At 47.3% G+C, this 19095-nt stretch overlaps 1 protein-coding gene across 3 annotated transcripts in view; it reads left to right on the forward strand.

Annotated features, from left to right (window-relative positions):
• LOC142589030 (uncharacterized) overlaps nucleotides 1-19095 on the forward strand; it is a 147501-nt gene that overhangs the window by 105303 nt on the left and 23103 nt on the right. Inside the window, exon 2 of one of the 3 annotated variants that reach the window (XR_012829784.1) lies at nucleotides 18043-18238. The exons of the other annotated variants lie outside the window; for them this stretch is intronic. The gene's annotated coding sequence lies outside the window, so the exon portion shown is untranslated. The remainder of the gene's footprint in view (nucleotides 1-18042; nucleotides 18239-19095) is intronic. 3 annotated transcript variants of the gene reach the window in all.

Raw genomic sequence — 19095 nt, forward strand, 5'->3', positions numbered from 1 at the left:
AACATTCCGCCAACGACATCCCTGAATGCTCCCTAACCTCTCGCTTCCCCAATGCCCTCCCATGCCGCTCTTCTTCTTTTTCTTGTTCCTTCTGCTCCTTTTTCTCCTCTTGGTGTCCCACTCGTTTTTCTCTCATTTTCTTTCTTTTCTTTTCTAATCGCCTTGCCACTTTCCCGCTCTTGTGCCCTCGTCTTGGGAACGACGCTCAGAGACGTCAGACGACGCCGCTCATTTCCTCTGAAGTCTCTCCCTTTATAACCAACCACCAGCGACAACAAACGCACTTGACATCACTGCACTAACCCTTTAAACGTAACATTCCGAGGATGGCGAAGATGCTTTAGACGAAGATGGGGTTCTCACATCGAAACGCTGGCCAGCCTTTCTCAAGCATCTTTTCCCTGTTTAAAAACTTTATACCAAAGTGTGCTATTCTATCTACCAGCCTATTTCTTGATTTTGATCATAAGCATGACATTATTAGAATAAAAATGGATTAGATCGCATACGGCAGACATTGTCAGCTCTTGACTGGAAGCTTATAATTATCATTGAAAAGGACGGTGTACAATCAGTGAATTTTACCAGTGCTGACATATGCGGAAGACTTGGAGACTGACAAAGAAGCTTGAAATCAACTGAAGGACCTCGCCAAGAGCGATGGAACGAAGAATGCTAGGCATACCTTTAGGAGGCAGAAAGAGAGCGGTTTGGATCAGAGGGCGAACGGGTATAAACGGTATTCTAATTGCCATCAAGAGAAAGGAATGGAGCTGGGCATATCATGTAATGCGCCGCTTGGATAACCGTTGGACCATTAGGGTTAAATAATAAGTACCAAGAGGAGGGAAACGCAGTCGAGGACGGCAGAAGACTAAGTGGAGCGACGAAATTAGGAAATTCGTGGGCGTTAGTTGGAATCGGTTGGCGCAGGACAGGGGTAATTGGATATCGCAGGGAGAGGCATTCGTCCAGCAGTTGACATAAAACAGGCTGGTAATGATGATGATAATAATAATCATGATGCTATCACGAAATATAGACGAAGTGTTTTCTTCGGGTCGCCTAGAAGAAGAGCAATGGTAGTTTTGTCCTCGTAGACAGTATCCCAATATAAAAGGTTTCGTCATATTACGGTATAAAAAACTGCAAACTCTTCATGCTGGGAAGTTCCCATAATGATACATGATACTACTGAAGCCGTAGTTACCGAAAAACATTACAAATGCCGTACCAGCAGAAACTACCATTGAAGCTATTGTACGTCCCAACATCGTCAGTGCTTTATCACAAATGGAAACTATTAAAGCCCTAGTTACCAACAATGTTGATAACGTACCATGTGTAAGCGGTTATGTAAATGTAATATACAAGTACAGGCTCAGAAAAGTAACTGGTACATGAGGTATCTCACCTGTGAGAAATCTCACTTTGCTGACGCCGTAATTAACTTGTATGGTTGCTGTTCCGTATAGCAGCATTGATCAGAAATTAAAGAGTGATCAAGTAATGCAAGATAAATACATAGAATAAAAGGAATCACAACTCCAGTGATTACTACAGGTGTTCGTTTGTGTAACTACTTTCCTTCTCTGTTGTGGAGCGTTCCAAATTGCTGTAGCTGTATTTTAGGTAGTATAATTAAAGTGGAACTCATACAGTCAAGAGTTCATAGTAAAATAAATATGTTAGTCAGAATTATAAATAAAACCACTTGTTTCGCTCTTGCATCGGTATCAGGAGCTCAACATTTGTTGAACTTCGTCCTTTCCTGTCTAAGCGCAGCAATTGTTTTTCATGCAATCATAATTGATATTCCACAAAGGTTACACGAATACTGAGGATAGCCCTTGAAAAAAAAAACTCAAGAAGGTCAACTTTCAGTTGTACCGCATTTGAAGAACACGGGCCATCAGAAGAGCTGCACTTTAAAAGCAAGAAATGCACTCCAGTACCTGGTGCCACCCAAAGAATAATAAGATTCGCAGAGCTCCATTTCTTCTTGAAGATCGCAATGTCTGCTCAAGCCTGCAGAGACTTTAAGCGGGCTCCAATTTTTCTATTCATTTTCTGACGTGTGCCCTCTTCCCATATGTCAACGGCGTATCTGGAATGAATATGAGGTAGGCAGGGTATTAATCGAATTAAGAACGCCCGTGCAAAAACATTGCTGACGACTAACTTATAATCCCAGTTTTATTCCGCATCGCCTACTAAACCTGGTACGTAATTTCAGCGCCTGCCACTATTACAACTCGTTAAGATACACAAAGATCTCAACAGCCATGCATGATCATGAATCCAAATCTTAGCACTCATGATAGGCTCTTTCACACTGCAACGGAAATAGGTGTAGCCATAATGGTATCCGTGCTTGAACAGCTTGTGTAACAAAAGTGTACCTGCATTCTTAAAAGGCATAATCAGCGATGGACCAACGGAATCCTCTCTTCTTTACATGCAAGAAATATTGTGATTACAATACCTTATCAGCGTTAAACTGCGAAATCTCATTAAAGTAGAAGTAATACTTTCAGTCTAATAGGATGCATAAATAAAAGAGGGTATGTTGTCTTTCTGATGGACAAGTCAAAATCAGGTAGAATGAAAAAAGCCAACAAAAATAGCCCAATAAATCTGCCTTGTGTTCATTTTCTTGAGTAATAAAGTGTAGAGGCAATGTTATCTCTGCAGTAAGGGTAAGGGAGATTGAGCACACGGACACATCTGACTGCAACTTGCAGATACAACTTGAAGAATGTGCTGCCTAGCCTCACATGCTTACTTCAAGTCATGATTGCCTTTTTTTAGTTTAACCTGTAAAAATGGCTGGCCATAACATACAAGGCCATACTATGTGGTGTTAACTTGGAGTGTTAGCTACGGCCAGCCTATGCTAGAAAGAACTGTTGCGTCAAAATAGTTGAAAACTGCCAATGTTACACAGATTTTGCAGCAGTGAAACCTTATAAAATACAAGGCAAATAAATAAGGTAAGTTTATCTAAGGCAATACATGGCCGCAATCTGTGTTAGCTCCGTAGGATGCCCACTATTTGTTTTGTACAAATCATTTGTTAATTGCTCAGACGCCCCTATCAGTCTACTAGATGAGGCGTGGACTTCTGTGGATAAAGAAAATTTTATTCTATAGTGGCCTTGAAATGGTACTCAGTTTGATCGGCGAGATCATTCCAGTCCCAGGCCATCCGAATGAAGGAGGGCTTTAGGTATGGCACGACCTAGGCCAATCGCGTGAGGCGAAAGTGAACGCAAACTGATAGTGCATTTCGAACAATCCTGTCGGCTGGACCTTCGAGTGGCGAGAAATGCTGGAACAGATTAAACCCGGGACGAAGCCACCGCAGCTCACACAACCAATACCACCACAGAAACCGGGCCTGCGTCCGCCAAGCGGTGTTCTTCCGCGCGATGACATCGCGCGCAAAATCGGAGCAAAAAGTTCGTTAGATCGAAGTTCTAATGCTGCAATAGCAAAACGGATATAGGACGGGCTTCCTGGAAGTCGCAGAGAATAGCGGTACTGACAACATCAGTCACACACAACGTAACTACTTATCATACTGAAAAATACGATTCCATTGTGAAAGGAGTTCGGGGCCATTTGAAGTTCGTTACAGGACGCGGCTGTTACGGCGCTCGTGCGGCTGCAGTCCCACACGGTGTTCCTGTTTTTAATCTTTTCCTAAAAGTGCATGAAAATAGGGAGAATGCGAGTACTGTAATACTCTAAATGTATTTAGATGCTAAGCACGAGGTCACGGGATGGAATCCAGGCCACCGCGGCCGCATATCGATGGTCGTCAAATGTACAAACACACGCCTACTTAAATGTAGTGCACGTTAAAGAGACCCAGGTGGTGCTGATTATTCCGCCGGCCCCCTTTATTTATCTTACTTATACATAGTGCAGGCCCTTTATGAGGCTATTGCAAGAGCGGGATAGACAAAATGAGTCATACAAGAAAGCAAGTAAACAATAATATATTAAATATTCACAAGAAATAAAGCAGATGACACAAATGAAACTCAAAATAGCAGCAACACTGAGAGTCAGTGCAAAAACGAGAATGAGCCAATACACTAGCAAGAAAATATATAAAGTCAGGTGTAGTTAACTTTTAACAGGAAATCATTTAATGGCAGTGACCTAATTGTTACGGAAATTAGGTTCCAGCGTTCAATAGTACGTGGGAAAAGGCGCGCCTCATATTCAGATCGTCGTTTTGGCACGTAAAGCCCAATATTTCCTTTATTACCGCAATAATTTTGCGGGCCAAAGTTTCAGTGAATTGTCCGCTAATTGTCCTAGGCATATTTGCATCCACTAAACATTCGCATTTCACGCTCGTTCGAGACGACTAGCTTGGGGAGCAAAAGCTCGTTTGAATTCTCCTGCCAAGTCTATCTTTTCGGAACAGTGCAGTCTGTTTAGCCCTGTGCGTGACACTTCAGCCTTACGAACTTCGTCGTTGCATGCAAAATAACGCTCTCCTAATGCAACAAACTCCCATGTATCGTACACTGGGAAACGATAAAGGTCCGCCAGTTACCAAATTTCCCAAAGCCCCCAAACGACGTGCATCAAAAGCATATCGTCGGTTCCGCACGTAAAACTATAGCACGTAAAATCTCACACACTTCGAAATTCGCGTCAACATCACCTGTATCATGCCTCCTATATGCTTTAAACACAAATTCCACGAATGATGTCTTTTTTGAAGATATCGAGAAAATATGTGACAATTGTTTTCTAGCGCTCCAATTGACACTAACACCTTCACCACGTAAAGAATCAGCAATCAACAAGCAGCACCAATTCCTTCTGCGATGGCTTTATTTTCTGCGATATCAGCATGATTTAAAGCTAGATACCCCAACTTCTCAGGAACATATCTGTGACGCGCACAACGTGGCCGGCGTCAGCAGCAGTATTGGCTGCTTTAATATCGTAAATGCATGCACGGACGCAAACACACGTTCCATTTAAATTTTCGGGATGTGGAGAACCTTGGTGCAAACTGTCAAGCGCCGTAGTTCCATGTGCCGCAGTGTTTACCGTGCACGGTGCCTATTTTGCCGCATGTACAGTCTTTCGATCCGCAGCAGCAGCGTTCGGCGAATCGTTTTCCGGCCATATACCATGGGCCAAACTTTGGATAATAGGCTGAACTGACGGATGACAATATCATGAAAAGCACAGAAACAGCGAACATAATTATTGGCTTTTAAATTTGTGATTCGATTGTAGTTGCCTTTCAGTGAATTTTTCAAGGGGTGTATTTGACTCGTTTTAGACTCGTCGGGCGCTCCCACCACTGTTACCAGTTGTAGGAGTTGTCAAACTATCTCGCCGCTGCCACCATTTGTAAGGGTTGAAGGTTGTAGAGAGGAATTTGGGAGGAACTAGGTGAACAGGGTTTATTTACAATTTTTACTGTTGAACATGGGATAAATTTACACTCTAGCGTGGCGTCCAAATGGAGCCCGCAAGACGAAGCATACAGCAAAGGAGCACACAGCTCACGGGTACATTGACGAGCACAGAGCACGACGACGAGCACTGTCTAGCAGCCGACAACCGCTGCTTACAAGCACTCTATTTGTCCCTAGTTCCCTAGGTGAGGAAAACATTCGACCAATCAATTCGTAGAATGTCCTCGTGGTCGCTTTGGTGAGAAGGGGGTAGAGGTTTTGCACACACACACGCAGCGCAGGTGTCGGTGCTCTCTGAGGGTCGACGACCTTTGCAGCGCAGTCGTCGTGGTCTCCATTTTCTTGCGTCCCCGTAGTCAGGTGGTCACGCCCGACCTCAGCCGGCGCCTCCAAATGACAGAGCTGCCTTTTTCCTGTAGTCGCCACGTGTGTCGGCAGACTGTGACGAATCTCGGGGCCCCCGTAACGCAAAGCACCCTTTTGCCGGGGCTGCTCCCCCTGCCGCAGAGAGACCATGACGACCCGGCAAATTAACCAACAATGCACGGGACGCCAAACGTGGCCAGCCCTGCTGTCGTCACCGATCCTCCAAACGAGGCGCAGGTTGGTTAGCGCTATCCTCGCTGGTTCTCTTCGGGGAAGATCGCAACGCTCGCAGCTGCAGCTGGCTAAGAAAACCTGCAGGTCCGCAACTCAGCAGGCCACTCCTAACAGCTCCTCCATGGCCCGCAAAATATCGACTGGCCAGTGCGGACAATATCCGGGCAGGAAGAGAATGGCTGGCGAGCAAGACGATGGCTTAGTTCTCTGCAACCCGTGCGCACTTGGAATGCCTTCAACCATATCACAACCACTGGCACAGAAGAGTCGATCCCGGCAGCACAATACCACTCAGTGTGCTAACGCCCGGAATTAGCTGTTAACCCACCAGACTTCCTATCAAAATTTCAATGCAAGCCATTCAACTGGGAATCCCAAATTTTTGCCCCAAAATTCCGTGCCGCCAAAGCGAGCGTTCACGTTCCTCTTGAGTTCGCCCAAACCCGACCGTCCCGCCGCACAAGTGTAAAGGTTTACGCAGAATTAAACTGAACGCTCTTAACCACCAATACCTGAGCGTAACTTAAGCAGCCTAGCTTCACGAACATCCTGTTTTTACCCTATCACAGTGGCGTACTTATCTCGTGTGCGGTTACCACTCAACCGTGTGACCAACTCCACAGGTACGTAATCACAATCGCATTAGCTTTGTGGTACCTATGCCGAACACGTGCTTGCGTCGCACGCAACCGTTTCATCACGCTCACTCACGTGTCTTTCTCTAGTCCATGCTGGACACGTAACTTAACCGAGCATCTAAACGTGCGTAACTCACGCACACCGCAAAACCCTTAACAATGTGTCTGCTATCAACTAGTTCTACGCACGCTGACTAAAGAAGGCAGAATACGGCTGCCCTCAACACACACGAGCAACCTAGTCATAAACCTGCTTCCTTCCGTCCACACAGGACATGCGCTAATGGAACTACGAACCCTCAGTGCAAAGCACGCAGTTATTGAAAACCTACGCGCTTAACCTTAGAAAATAAAAAACACATAAACAAAGAAGGTTAGCTAATGCACACGCGCGTTACGATAGGCCTCTCAATGATAACCTTGACACTCAGGTTACTCACACAAAAAGGAAAGCCTATCTACTTATTAACTAACACCTCGCGAAGCTAAAGTTCCACCTAAAATCCATCTTTCTAATCTCAGAGCTTCTCAAAGAAAACAAAGAGAGCTCATACCTGGCTTATTGAAAGGAATACTAGCCTCAAATCGCGAAAGTTTTCAAAATGCCAAAAAGAACACGTGTCACACTTACGGAAGCTCTCTTGGCCTCCCGTTACAAATGCTTACGACTGACTCATACTTTTGAGCGGTACTCGAGGTGGCCGCGGTTTAAAAGCTACTCTGGCTACCGAGCAACAACAAAAGGGCTGACTCACTATCAGCTCCTCCAAGACCTTACAGTCTCCTGCCAATTTGCGTCCTGGCGCCCCTCTTTCATCACGAACTCGACTGACCGCTTCAGGACTCCCTATCACGTCGTCTTGTCCTGCCACCTTGCGCTTCTTTGTACTACACGCTGAACTTCGAAAAGAACGACGGACCGAAAAGGAACATAACTGCTCCGTGCCGTTTGTCCGCGTCCGTGCAGAACATGCTTCTCGGTCTCTTTTTGACCGGTGGCTCGAACGTGCTTGATGCGCACACGTTGTCAACGGCAACCGCATCTTTCTTTTCCTCGCGCCCTGGCTTTTTGCGCCTTTCGCCGTCTTTGGCTGCACTACATTAGCCAGCGCATTCTGATCTTTACGGTGCTTCTTTCTGCGGCGCTTTCTCTTTGAACTTGTTTTCACGTCGACTTCTCGTGCTTCGTGCTGGCTGGTACACATTTCGTCAGCCCGGATCGGTCTCTTCCCCGCACAGTCTGACAAATTCTTAACTAAATCACCCCTCTCTTGGCTACCTACACGGGCGGAGAGCCGCACCGATCCCTGAACAATGCAGTGGTCTTCCTTTGAGCTACGGAGCTCGCAATCCTACTAACTACCCTCAACTGCATCGTCCAGCGCGCACTGCACTTCGGCACGCAGACCTGACTCAACATGGGTGCTCGCGTCTGTCGGGTCAACTGTACTCTGTACTTTGTTAACAACCTCATCAACATTGCAAGGTGAAGCACACGCGCGGTAACTGTCCCCATTTGTTCGCAGCTGGCCTAGCTGTCTCCACAGTATTCTGTTCGCACAGCAGCTTGTTGCTCTCACTATGGTCTTTAACGGCCTCTGCTGCCACTAAGGCATCGTTAACTGCTAGCACCGAGTTCACTTGTGAACGTGCTGCTAATCTCGCAGGGGCTACTGCTTTCCTCGGCTTTCGACTAAAATCTGCTGTCTACTTCGTCCCACTTTCGCTGCGTCCAGCCCACAGGTTTCTCCAGCCGGTGTTCACTTAGTTCGATTGCCTGCTCTAAACCTTGAATCTCTTCGTTCAATGCACCAATGTACTGCCTTGTTACTTCTGTTAGGCCTTCTTTCTGCGAAATACTTTTTAGTTCCTGCCTAGCTTTTTCCTGTTCTTGCTTAAATTCATCCTGCTCTTGCCTAATTGCTTCCTGTTCCCGTTTTCTTGCTTAGAATTCGGTTACCTATACGTTAGGATGAATTTCGAATCATTGTCACTTTCCTGAATTGTGTTACGAATTTCTGATTCCGTCAACTCCTCCTCTACGTATACCTAGATTTACTAACACAACCACAACAGGTCAGCTCTCGTCAAACACATTAGGACCATGGTCGCTACATTAAGCTTTGGCTCTGCTGTCACACAATACTTGCTGCGATACCCGCGCGAATCAAAATACAAGTAAAAGATACCACCGAATGAAATCAACAAACACACCGAAATTGAAGCCTGGTAAATCTTTCAGCCAAAACCAAACGCTTACCCACTGAAGCAGCACCATATCACCTGTCCTTCTCCATCGTATTCATTCAGCTGTAAGAGGTGGTCAATCCCAAGACACCTTCAAGTTGATCCGGATACCGGTCGGTCACCATGTGCCAACGTCGGTGAGCTGAAGTTGCCATCTCCGAGTCGCAGGCCCATCTACGAACCGTATGCCGATCTAGGCGCCGTAAGCCGATTCCACTGCTGTCAACCAGTTATTAGATTCGTCGGACGATCCCACCGCTGTTATCAGTTGTAGGAGTTGTAGAACGATCTCGCCGCGGCCACCATTTGTAAGGGATGAAGGTCGTAGAGAGAAACTTGTGAGGAACTAGGCGAACAGGGTTTATTTACAGTATTTACAGTTGAACATGGGATACATTTACACCCCAGCGTGGCTCCCAAATGGAGCCCGCAAGACGAAGCATACAGCAAACGAGCACACAGCTCAAGAGTACATTGACGAGCACAGAGCACGACGAGGAACACTGTCTAGCAGCCGACAACCGCTGCTTATAAGCACTCTATTTGTCCCGAGTTCGCTAGGTGAGGAAAACATTCGACTTGTCAATTCGTAGAAAGTCCTCGTGGTCGCCTTCGTGAGAAGGGGGTAGGCGTTTTACACACACATGCCGCATAGGTTTCGGTGCTCTCTCCGAGGGCCCACGACCTTTTCAGCGCAGTCGTTGTGGTATCCATTGTTTCGCGTCCCCGTAGTCAGGCGGTCACGCCCGACCCCAGCCGGCGCCTGTAAATTCCAGAGCTGCCTTTTTCCTGTAGTCGCCACGTGTGTCGACAGACTGTGACGAATCCTGAGGCCCCGTACCCCATAACACCCTTTTGCCAGGTGGCTCCCCCTGCCGCAGAGAGACCATGACGACCCGCCGAATTAACCAACAATGCACGGGGCGCCAAACGTGGCCAGCCCTGCTGCCGTCACCGATCCTCCAAACGAGGCGCATGCTCGGTTAGCGCTGTCCTCGCTGGTTCTCTTCGGGTAAGATCGCAACGCTCGCAGCTGCAGATAGCTCAGAAAACCTACAGGTCCGTAGCTCGGCAGGCCTTTCCTAACACTAGTCAAGCGTCAGCCAGAAACACCACTGCAGCAACGATCGCTCACCTAGAACGGCAAACTGGCCGTGCGACACATGATGGTGAGAGCACTTCCTAGTGTGCCAATCTTCTTCAGGCTCCGAGACACGCGATGGCGACGGGACTTTCCAGTGCCATTCTCCTTTCTTACAATCTCGTCAGGTCAAAACTTTTGGCGGGATTGGTCTCCGGTAGTGAGCGAGCGGGCGAGCTGCCGACGTTCCTCGGTATGCTTAGGTGGCGGAAAGCGTAGTTCACGGCTATAGAGCAGGAAAATGGAGATAATTCGGTTGTGTTTTTTTGTTGGTCTTGTAGGCTTATATTAGGAACAGCAGATCAAGGTCCCAAATTGAATGGTCCTTGGTGGCATACCTGGACAGCATTTTGCCTAGAGTACGGTTGAACCGTTCCTGCAGACCATTTGCCTGGGGACGATAGGCGGTGGCGCTAAAATGAATGCGTCAATGATGAAAGAGAAACACCGCTATTTCAGACTTTAGATGCGCCCTTGGTCATTGAAGAATTGAGAAGGAGCGCCGTGGTGTTAAACGAGGCGATAGACGATGAAGGAAGCAACGCCGTGTGCTGTGGGCGCTAGGAGTGCAACAGTTTCTGCCTGTCAAGTTAAGTGATCGACCGCAGCTATAATCGCACATTTTCCAGCTACCGTGGATGGGAGAGGACCATAGAAATCAAGTCCGACCTGGTCCAAGTTGCGGACTGGGCGTGTAAATGGCTTCAACCAAGCTGTTGCACAAGGAGGCAATTTGCGACGTTGGCAATCGGGGCACAAGCAGCCGTATTTGTTAACATAATCGCACATGCCCCGCGAGCAAAATCGAAGCTGAAATCACGTGTAAGTCTTGGACACATCGCCACGGCCACACTCCAGCTCAACGTGAAATCAAGCGCAGAAATCGCTACTGAGTTGGCGGAGGACCAGTAGAAGCCTCTTGCGGCAATCACAATGGTAATTTCGGCGGTAGACAAGGCCATATCCAATTGCGAAATGTGGTTATTGAAGGCGGAGTGCACGAGACACCGGTAGGCAGAGAGCATTCTCTAGAAAATGCAGAAGAGCGGCCATCTATCGATGATTTTCTTGCTTTGAAGCAACGTCGGTTATATTCAAAGGTAACAGCGTGATTCCGGGACGAAACACTGTCGACGTCGAGTGGAATTGGCGAACTTGATAAAGCGTCGGCGTCAGAATATTTGTGCCTGCAGTCATAGATAAAATTTATGTCTTATTCCTGTAGACGTCGGGCCCGTCGCGAGAGGCTACCAGACGGGTCTTTGAAGAACGACAGCAAGCAAAGCACATGGTCATCAGTGACGACCTCGAAAGGTCGACCGTGAAGGTAAGGCCGAAATATAGCAAGGGCCTATACAATGGCGAAGGATTCCTTTTCAGCCAGACAGTAGTTGGCTTCAGCTTTGGCGAGAGTTTGGGTGGAGTAGGCGACGACGTACTCGCCGAAGCCCGGCTTTTATTGCGCTAGCGATGCGCCTAGGGCGATGTCGTTGGCGCCAGTCTGAATTCTTGGGACCAAAAATGAGTGGCGGGGTAAGTGAACAACGTTAAATGGTAAATGCGGCGTCACACTCTTCTGACCACATGGAAAGGTCACTGGAGCCGGCAATCAGCTTTGTCAAGGGCACATAATGGCATTGAAATTTCGCAAAAAACGACGAAAATAGGAGCGCATAACTCTGAAGCTACGCAATGCTTTAAGTTTTGTTGGCTTACGAAATTCGGCCATTGCACTGAGAACAGTGAGATCTGGCAGTACGCCATATTATAGTATAGGTGAGTGTGTTTCACTGAAAACAACACTTCGTTATGTTAATGCAGACCAGCTTGCTTAAGGCAGGTCAAAACTTGTTCGAAGCTCTGAAGGTTAGGCTCGATACGGGGTGCATGCCCACAACATCGTCCAAATACAAGATGCATGTTTCCCAATTAAGCGCTCGCAAAATAGTGTCCATCACCCTTTCAAATGTGGCCGGCGTATTACAAAGCTTGAGGGGCGTGACATTAGATTCGCTCGAGCTGTCTGGTATGACAAATGAGGTCTTTCAGCGAGCAGCCTTGGCCATGGGAGCGTGCCGGTATCCAGAGCGAAGATCCAAGGAAAACAAATTTTCCTCCTTGTAGGCAGTCTATTGCATCATCTATGCGCGGTAAATGATAGACATCCTTTCGCTAGACAGTGTTCGAAAAACGATAATCGACGCAAAATTGGATTGAGTCATCTTTCTTTTTAACTATAATTATTGGGGATTACCATGCACTGCTTGATGGCTGAATAGCTCTTCGAGTGGGCATGCCGGTAGCATGCTCAGCAATAAGCCGCCTCTCTGTGGCCGAAACCCGTTGATGTCGCTGCCGCTGAGGAGCATGAGAGCCAGTATTGATGGTTTGGCAGGCAGTAGTCGCTCAACCCAAAGAAGCAGCGTGGCAATCAAATGATTAGCTGAATTGACAAAGAAGACGCACAAGACCGTCGCATTGCGTCCGATTAAGGTTACGGTCGATTGACGCGGCACAGGGATGCGATCAAGAACACGAAGCCACAGGGCCTGCAGCGGCGATGTAAGCGGCAAATGTGTCTCCATGTGTGTTGAAATGCGCACCGGCCCACCACGATCGAGGCATTCGCGGCATAACAAGTGAAGTGGGATTATAACTACACATAGATATGGCACCAGAACGGAAATCAAGCTCAGCAAATGGCAGAGGAATCATTCGGCGACGGTTGAAGAGTTCAGGAGGCATAAAAACAATACTACCGTCACACATGGAGTAGCACGACAAGGAAAATATCTCGCCCGGACTCACCCGGACACATGTCGATGCCTTTTTTGACGGTAAATCTGGCAGAAGGCTGCTCTTCAAATGGCGTCTCAAGGGCAAGGAGCGCAACCTCAGTGCGGGCAAAGTCAATGACTGCATGATACCTAGAAAGAAAATGCGACCATAAGATGAAGTCGTGAGAATAAGAGACGGGAACAAAAAAAATTATTAACGCAAGGCTGCTCTTCAATAACAACTCGGGCTCTGCAGGCTCCTACTAGATCAGTTTGTGGCATACTAGCTTTGCATCGTGAAATACTTCACAGCGACTTAATCACTTTCGAAAATCTGAGGCAAATGCGGACGCTCATTGCTTAATGGCTGCTCCTGTGTCTATCAGAGCTAATGTCTGTACTCCTTCCTCAATCACGTCAATAACGTGACGAGGGGACATCGGAGGCCTTGAAGATTTTTCATGGCACGTTGTTCTCACCTCCAGAACTACGACGATTGTTTTCCTCTAGGAGAGGTAGGCCGACGCCTCATGGGCAAAATGGAGCGGCGCCGTAGAGAAGGCCGTCGACGAGTGCCAAAAACGGATTCATCCAATGAGCTGACAGAACCGAAAACGTGTCCATTGAAGCATGGCGTTGAAGTTCTCTTGGCGGGTGGTTGAAAGTCGGTTCACGGACGCGAGAAGTAGGTGGCATCCGGCGCCCCCATAAAAGCGCCACGTGGCCAGCGATTCCGCAGATGTAAGAAATCGGCAGGTTATCTGGTGTGCGCCATGGCTTTTGCACGTGGCGGTATTGTTGCCCTAAGCGGGCGAGAGAGAGTCATGTCGGCATTGGTGCATGAAATACGGCATGGGTCGGCGTTCCAGGCATCGTAGCGACCTGCAGCTGCTGAGTGGCGCAGCAACATGATTCTTATCAACGGCAGGGCAATGAACTCAGTGACTTGATGTGGGATGACGCGCTCCAGCGTGCGCGTCCACGAACTGGAGGGCGTCTGCGTCTCTTGTGTCACAGACAGCAATAAAAATTGTCGGGCCACCTCTTCGTGAACAACCTATTTGTTCTTCACTATCATTGCACAGTCCAATGCGGCAACTGTCAACCCAGAGAGAGAGCTCACCACCGAAACGCGCGTGGCGAGCCGCTGCGTGCGCAACACATCATAGCTCTGGCAGAGTGCCACCGCTTCAGACAGTGTGCTGGGCTTCTTAGCCGACAGCATCTGAAAGACACCGTCGTCAAAAATTGAAGAACCCCAGGTGGTACAAATTTCCAGAGCCCCCCTCTACGGCGTGCCTTATATCTAGATTGTGTCTTTGGCATGTAAAACTCATAATTTCAATTTTGAACTGCCTTCTAATATATGCCCGATCTTGTCGCTTTCCACTACTGTGGCATCTACATGCTGCAGAGATCCTTTACCTCCTTGAAATAACTAGTGAATATCTCACCGCTTTGCTGCGCTCGTTCTCGCAAACGTTGCTGGGTTCAAAGCTTGGGGACTGCAGGCCGCCCGAACCCTTCCGTAAAGTAAGTATTGAACTCCACCCAAGCCAATTGGTAGGATTCTTGGTTGCAGCACCACATGTGTGCAATGTCACTCAGATTTAACATGGCCTTGTACAGCTTCGTTGCACAGTTTCACTTGTCGTTTCTCATACTTTTAAAAGAGGCGAGCCAGTTCTAGACTTCATAGTCTCTGATCCCGCGTAATATGGTAGAATCCCGTTGACGCAGTGCACCAAAGCAGACAACGGCAGGCATCGTGGCCGATGGACGTGGTAACTGGTCGTGCGCCTTGGCAGCAGTGGATCGCAGAGTCCTGTTTTGAAGTTCCAGATTTCAAGGCGCACCCCACACCTTCACCAAGTGGGACGACGTTTATTGGACTCGTCAAGCGTCAGCCAGAAACAAAGCGGTAGCAACGATCATTCACATCGATCGGCGAACTGGCTGCGCGATACGGGAAGGCGACATGACTTTCTAGTCTCGTTCTTCTTTCTTACAAAGAAGACGTTAAACTTTTTAAAAAGTATGGTCAGGCTGTTTTTGTTGTGGTGGGTCAGGTGACGGCCCGAAGTCCTTGGACCTGCTGTGCATGTTCGGCTTGCCAGATGGCCCAGAGCTGGTCTTCCAGCTCCGAACATTTAAGAGCCGCCTCCAAGCGGCGGCGGCGCCGATGGAAGTCCCCGGAGTCCCCTGCAGCTGGGGATGTGATGGGAAGAAGCTAGCGCGAGGCTTCCTGTACTGGTGTAATAGCCGCGGTTATGGATGCATCGCGAACGGAGGTGGTTTCCATACCATTGTTACCGGCACATTCTCAGAGGAAGTGGTGCAGCGTTGCTCTTGTCCGCACGCTTTACACGCATGAGTTGGGTATAATACAGGCTAACAGTGATGTAAGACGGTCGGGCTAAGTTAGGTGTGTGTTTGGAGCAAGCACCAAATTACGGCCTCGTTCGTGTTTAACTGGTCGTGCGTTGGCGGGAATGTGCGTATTTCGCGTCTGTAGTATTGGGGGATGTCTCTGAACGTGGTCAGGCGATCGCCCCACGCCCATTGTTATTATCGTTGCTGCATTTCTGTCGTAGTGTACTTATCCGGCAATCACTACGGATGACCGACAGAAACACACTGCATGTGGCAGGTAATTGTGAATATTTGCAAATATACCGATCATTATCATCTACATTGCTCTCTCATGCTCCCAGATATTGTATCGTAATTAACGGAACACATCGAACAATCTCTTGTCGGTGTTAAACAAGTACACGACTTTTATTTTTTTTATTGTAGAACATCTGTTGCGCGGCGACTTTGTGAATTGTATGTTCCCGATACCTGAGACCGCCAAATCCTTCTTCTAGTCGCAACGACGGGCACGTCACCTAGTCCACAAACACTACATAATAATTATCTCTAATTTGGGGGTTCATTGCATGCTGTCCCCTACAGCAGCTCCTGTTTTGAAGTTTCTTAGATAAAGCTGGTATAGCGACAGTAAATGAAGAGCGCATTTCACAGCCGCGTTGAAAATAATCTTTCCGTTCAGCCGTAGAAGCTTATACTACTGCGAAACGCTTTAGAAAGGCTGGGGCATGATCGGAGACCTTTGTTCGATACGCGTTCGGTTCGGTTGCTGCAACGTCACAAAGTGGCAGCATGCGAAATTTCTGAGAACTGGGCGGAGACAGGAGCCAATCGGCAAGCGGTGAAGTCCCCGGAAGTTTACTTCCCTCGCTTGTCGTCTGCTTGCAGGCAGTATACTACAAAACGAAATGCTTCTCCTATTCCAACGAATGAAGTCTTTATCTAAAAAATGTACTTCTTTTGAAGCTCAAACACGTTTTCAAATAGTAGTACGTGCGACTACTGCAATTTGTAACTATTGGTTTCCCTGCGTCGTTCCTAGGTGGTGTCGCACACAGCGAGAAGTAAAAAGATAAAAAGAAACGGCGAGAACAGTGGGGCACTTTTCAAGAGGCAGCAACTACATTCCAGTGGCTCGCTGGCTCCGATGATGTGGCCGATTTTGCAGTACAACCTACCCATTATTTCTTTCGAGAAACAAAAGCGACGCAGGAATTCGCTTTCGGTCATTTCTTCAAACGCGCTTTGCACCGCCACCCGCTCCCCTTCCTCCTCCCCTTCCTCCCAACGCAAGCGTCATTTTTTCTCGAATCAAACTATGGGTTGGATCCGAATGTGCTATTCAGCTGCCGAAGCCTCTGGTTGGATCCAATCCAATCCACCAGACGTGCATGCGAAGCAGGTCCCGTAACGAACGATGATCGCTCCAAACTTACAAACTCCCGTCGCATTCGGCGCCCAGCAGACGACGTGCTCGGTGGCAAGATACTTGACAGGGTCGTGTCGTCATTTTGACTTCACCAAAAACGTGGCCGCGCCCCGCGGCTCGCGGCGTCGGCGCGGAGTAAGTCAATCGCGCGCGCCGCTAACCGAACAAACGCATCGGGCCACGAACTCTAACCATATTCATGCGGAACATAAGCGAGAGCCTTTCTTCGCTGCGACATAAAAAGAACGTTCATCTGCATTGCGGAATCAGCGTGTAAAATCCAACATCTTTCATCAGTGTCGTAGTCATATCTTTGTGAAAGAATGGAGGAATACGAGTCACTTTCAGACGATAGTTTGCCGGTCTCATCGTTATCCTAGATGATGACGAACACCGCGGAATACCGCTGGATCATCGAGGTTTGTGTTGAGAAGCAAGCCTTTTTTGTTCTTTTTCTTTCCCTGGCGTCAGCTTCAATAAGATAAAGTTTGCACGGTGCCTGGTGGTGCCGGCGCGAACTAAACACCGATGCCCCGGAAAGCTGAACTTTGCGGTATTGCAGAATATCATGCCTATCGCGTGAATTGCTCTACGGCACAGCCTAGATGCAAAAATATTTTGTAAAGACTAAATTGGCAAGCATGACAGGCTCGGGATTGGGGTATTATTAACGTAAAGTGCAGGAACACACAGGTTTTTTTTTAATGTGATTCAAATGACTACCCATCTCTTAACCTATCTAAATGCTCCCAGTACCGCGTCACGGCTACATCGCAGTTTCTTCAGAATGAGAATAACGAGCCATCGACGTAAAGTGCAATGAGTGTTACACGCAATCTGCTCTGACAGTTCGAAGTGCCGCACGACTCAATGAGAGCCAAAGCAACGAAGAGAAATGATAAGCCTAAAACAGGGAATGCTCTGAGAAAGCGTCAATATTATTTGAAAATATTGTACTATGCACACCTGTACTTTTTGATACATGTAAATATTGCGCTGGAAGGCAAGTATTTAGTTTGCAGGCAAGATTTGAGAGCTGTGAGAAAGTGTTCACGTTTCTCTACTTGGTCGCAAACTACGGTCTGCCTTGTTGGGCTCAACACTAAAGCAGAAGTACAGCTCATCATAATCTGCATGTCTCACCGTGAGCACAGCCTCTATAGCATGCGTACCTTGCGATTTAAATGGCGGCTTTTCTATAAGAATTTTACAGATTAGAACTGCCTCTTACCTAACATGACTCGCTTGCATCTCAGGTCACACATCTGCGCTATGTTTTGTTTGTTGCCATCACAGGCTTTGCTATAAGTCAATGCATGCATTTTCTAATTCTTTGAAATGCTGAAGAAAAATTTGTTTTTGTTTTTACTCTTTTATTCAGCTCAAGGAGCACCTTTGTGTGGAAAAGATCCAGAAGACACTTGTATGGGATCACGTGCTAGCCGGCGGAGGAGAAAAGTGTATTTTTATAACATTACGATAGGCGAGTGCCAAATGCGGGAAGGGTGTGGCCTCATTGACAATACTAATGAGAAAAATTATTTTCTAACTACGCGCACGTGCACAAGCTACTGTTGGTGAGTTTTAATAACATTTGTGGTGGCATACACACATTTGAACTGCGAAATTACATGCAAAGCTTGTGTGAATTTGGGTACAGAGGTTGCTACCGTTAAACCCGAAAACCTGCTTTTATTTCACCGGCCAGTGGGAAGGTTCGAATATGTGCCTTGAGCTCAGAGTCAGGGGGCGTCACGGCGATGCCCTGATTACCATTTGATAAGGAATATATTAAAATGGTGGTTGACTGTCAAGATATGATTAATGAGAAGTGCCTGAAACAATAAATGCTTTCACAAACTTAAGGAATCCGCATACGTTTAGCCGACCACCGGGAACGCGTTCATATCTCTTGTTCTCGTGAACGCTCCTTTAACTTGAAAACTTAGTTCGCATGAAATTTTTATACGCCTACTAGTGATGAGAAGAATTTCTTGTGTTTATATTACCTGCCTCCTAGTGGGTTAATATTTGAAGCCAGGAATTGTTATAATGTGTGAACCGCATGTAGCAACCACGTTGGCTATGTTGCGTTCAAGTGCGTATGTAACTATTTCTTCCGATAGCAGTCACTTCTCTATAGCCTGCTATCATGACCATTTGCTTGAAAGAAGATATTTCGTGCGTCGCTTAAATATTCGGTCAAATGCTATCATATGACTCTGAATGAATTTGAAACTATCATGGTTGTCATCTTTTGCATAAACTGGAAATTCTTGTGGCATGCGGGAAACTAAGGCATGAAAAAGACTTCACCAAGCCTTGTCCTAATGGATGAATGCGTGCAAAGGTATATATGATAAAAATGAATTGCACCATAATATGGTAGGCGAAAGCAAACTGAGTTAACCCTAGACAGAGTGACGAAATATAC

The sequence above is a fragment of the Dermacentor variabilis genome, chromosome 7 (genome assembly GCF_050947875.1).
Source record: "Dermacentor variabilis isolate Ectoservices chromosome 7, ASM5094787v1, whole genome shotgun sequence".
Lineage (NCBI taxonomy): Eukaryota > Metazoa > Arthropoda > Arachnida > Ixodida > Ixodidae > Dermacentor > Dermacentor variabilis.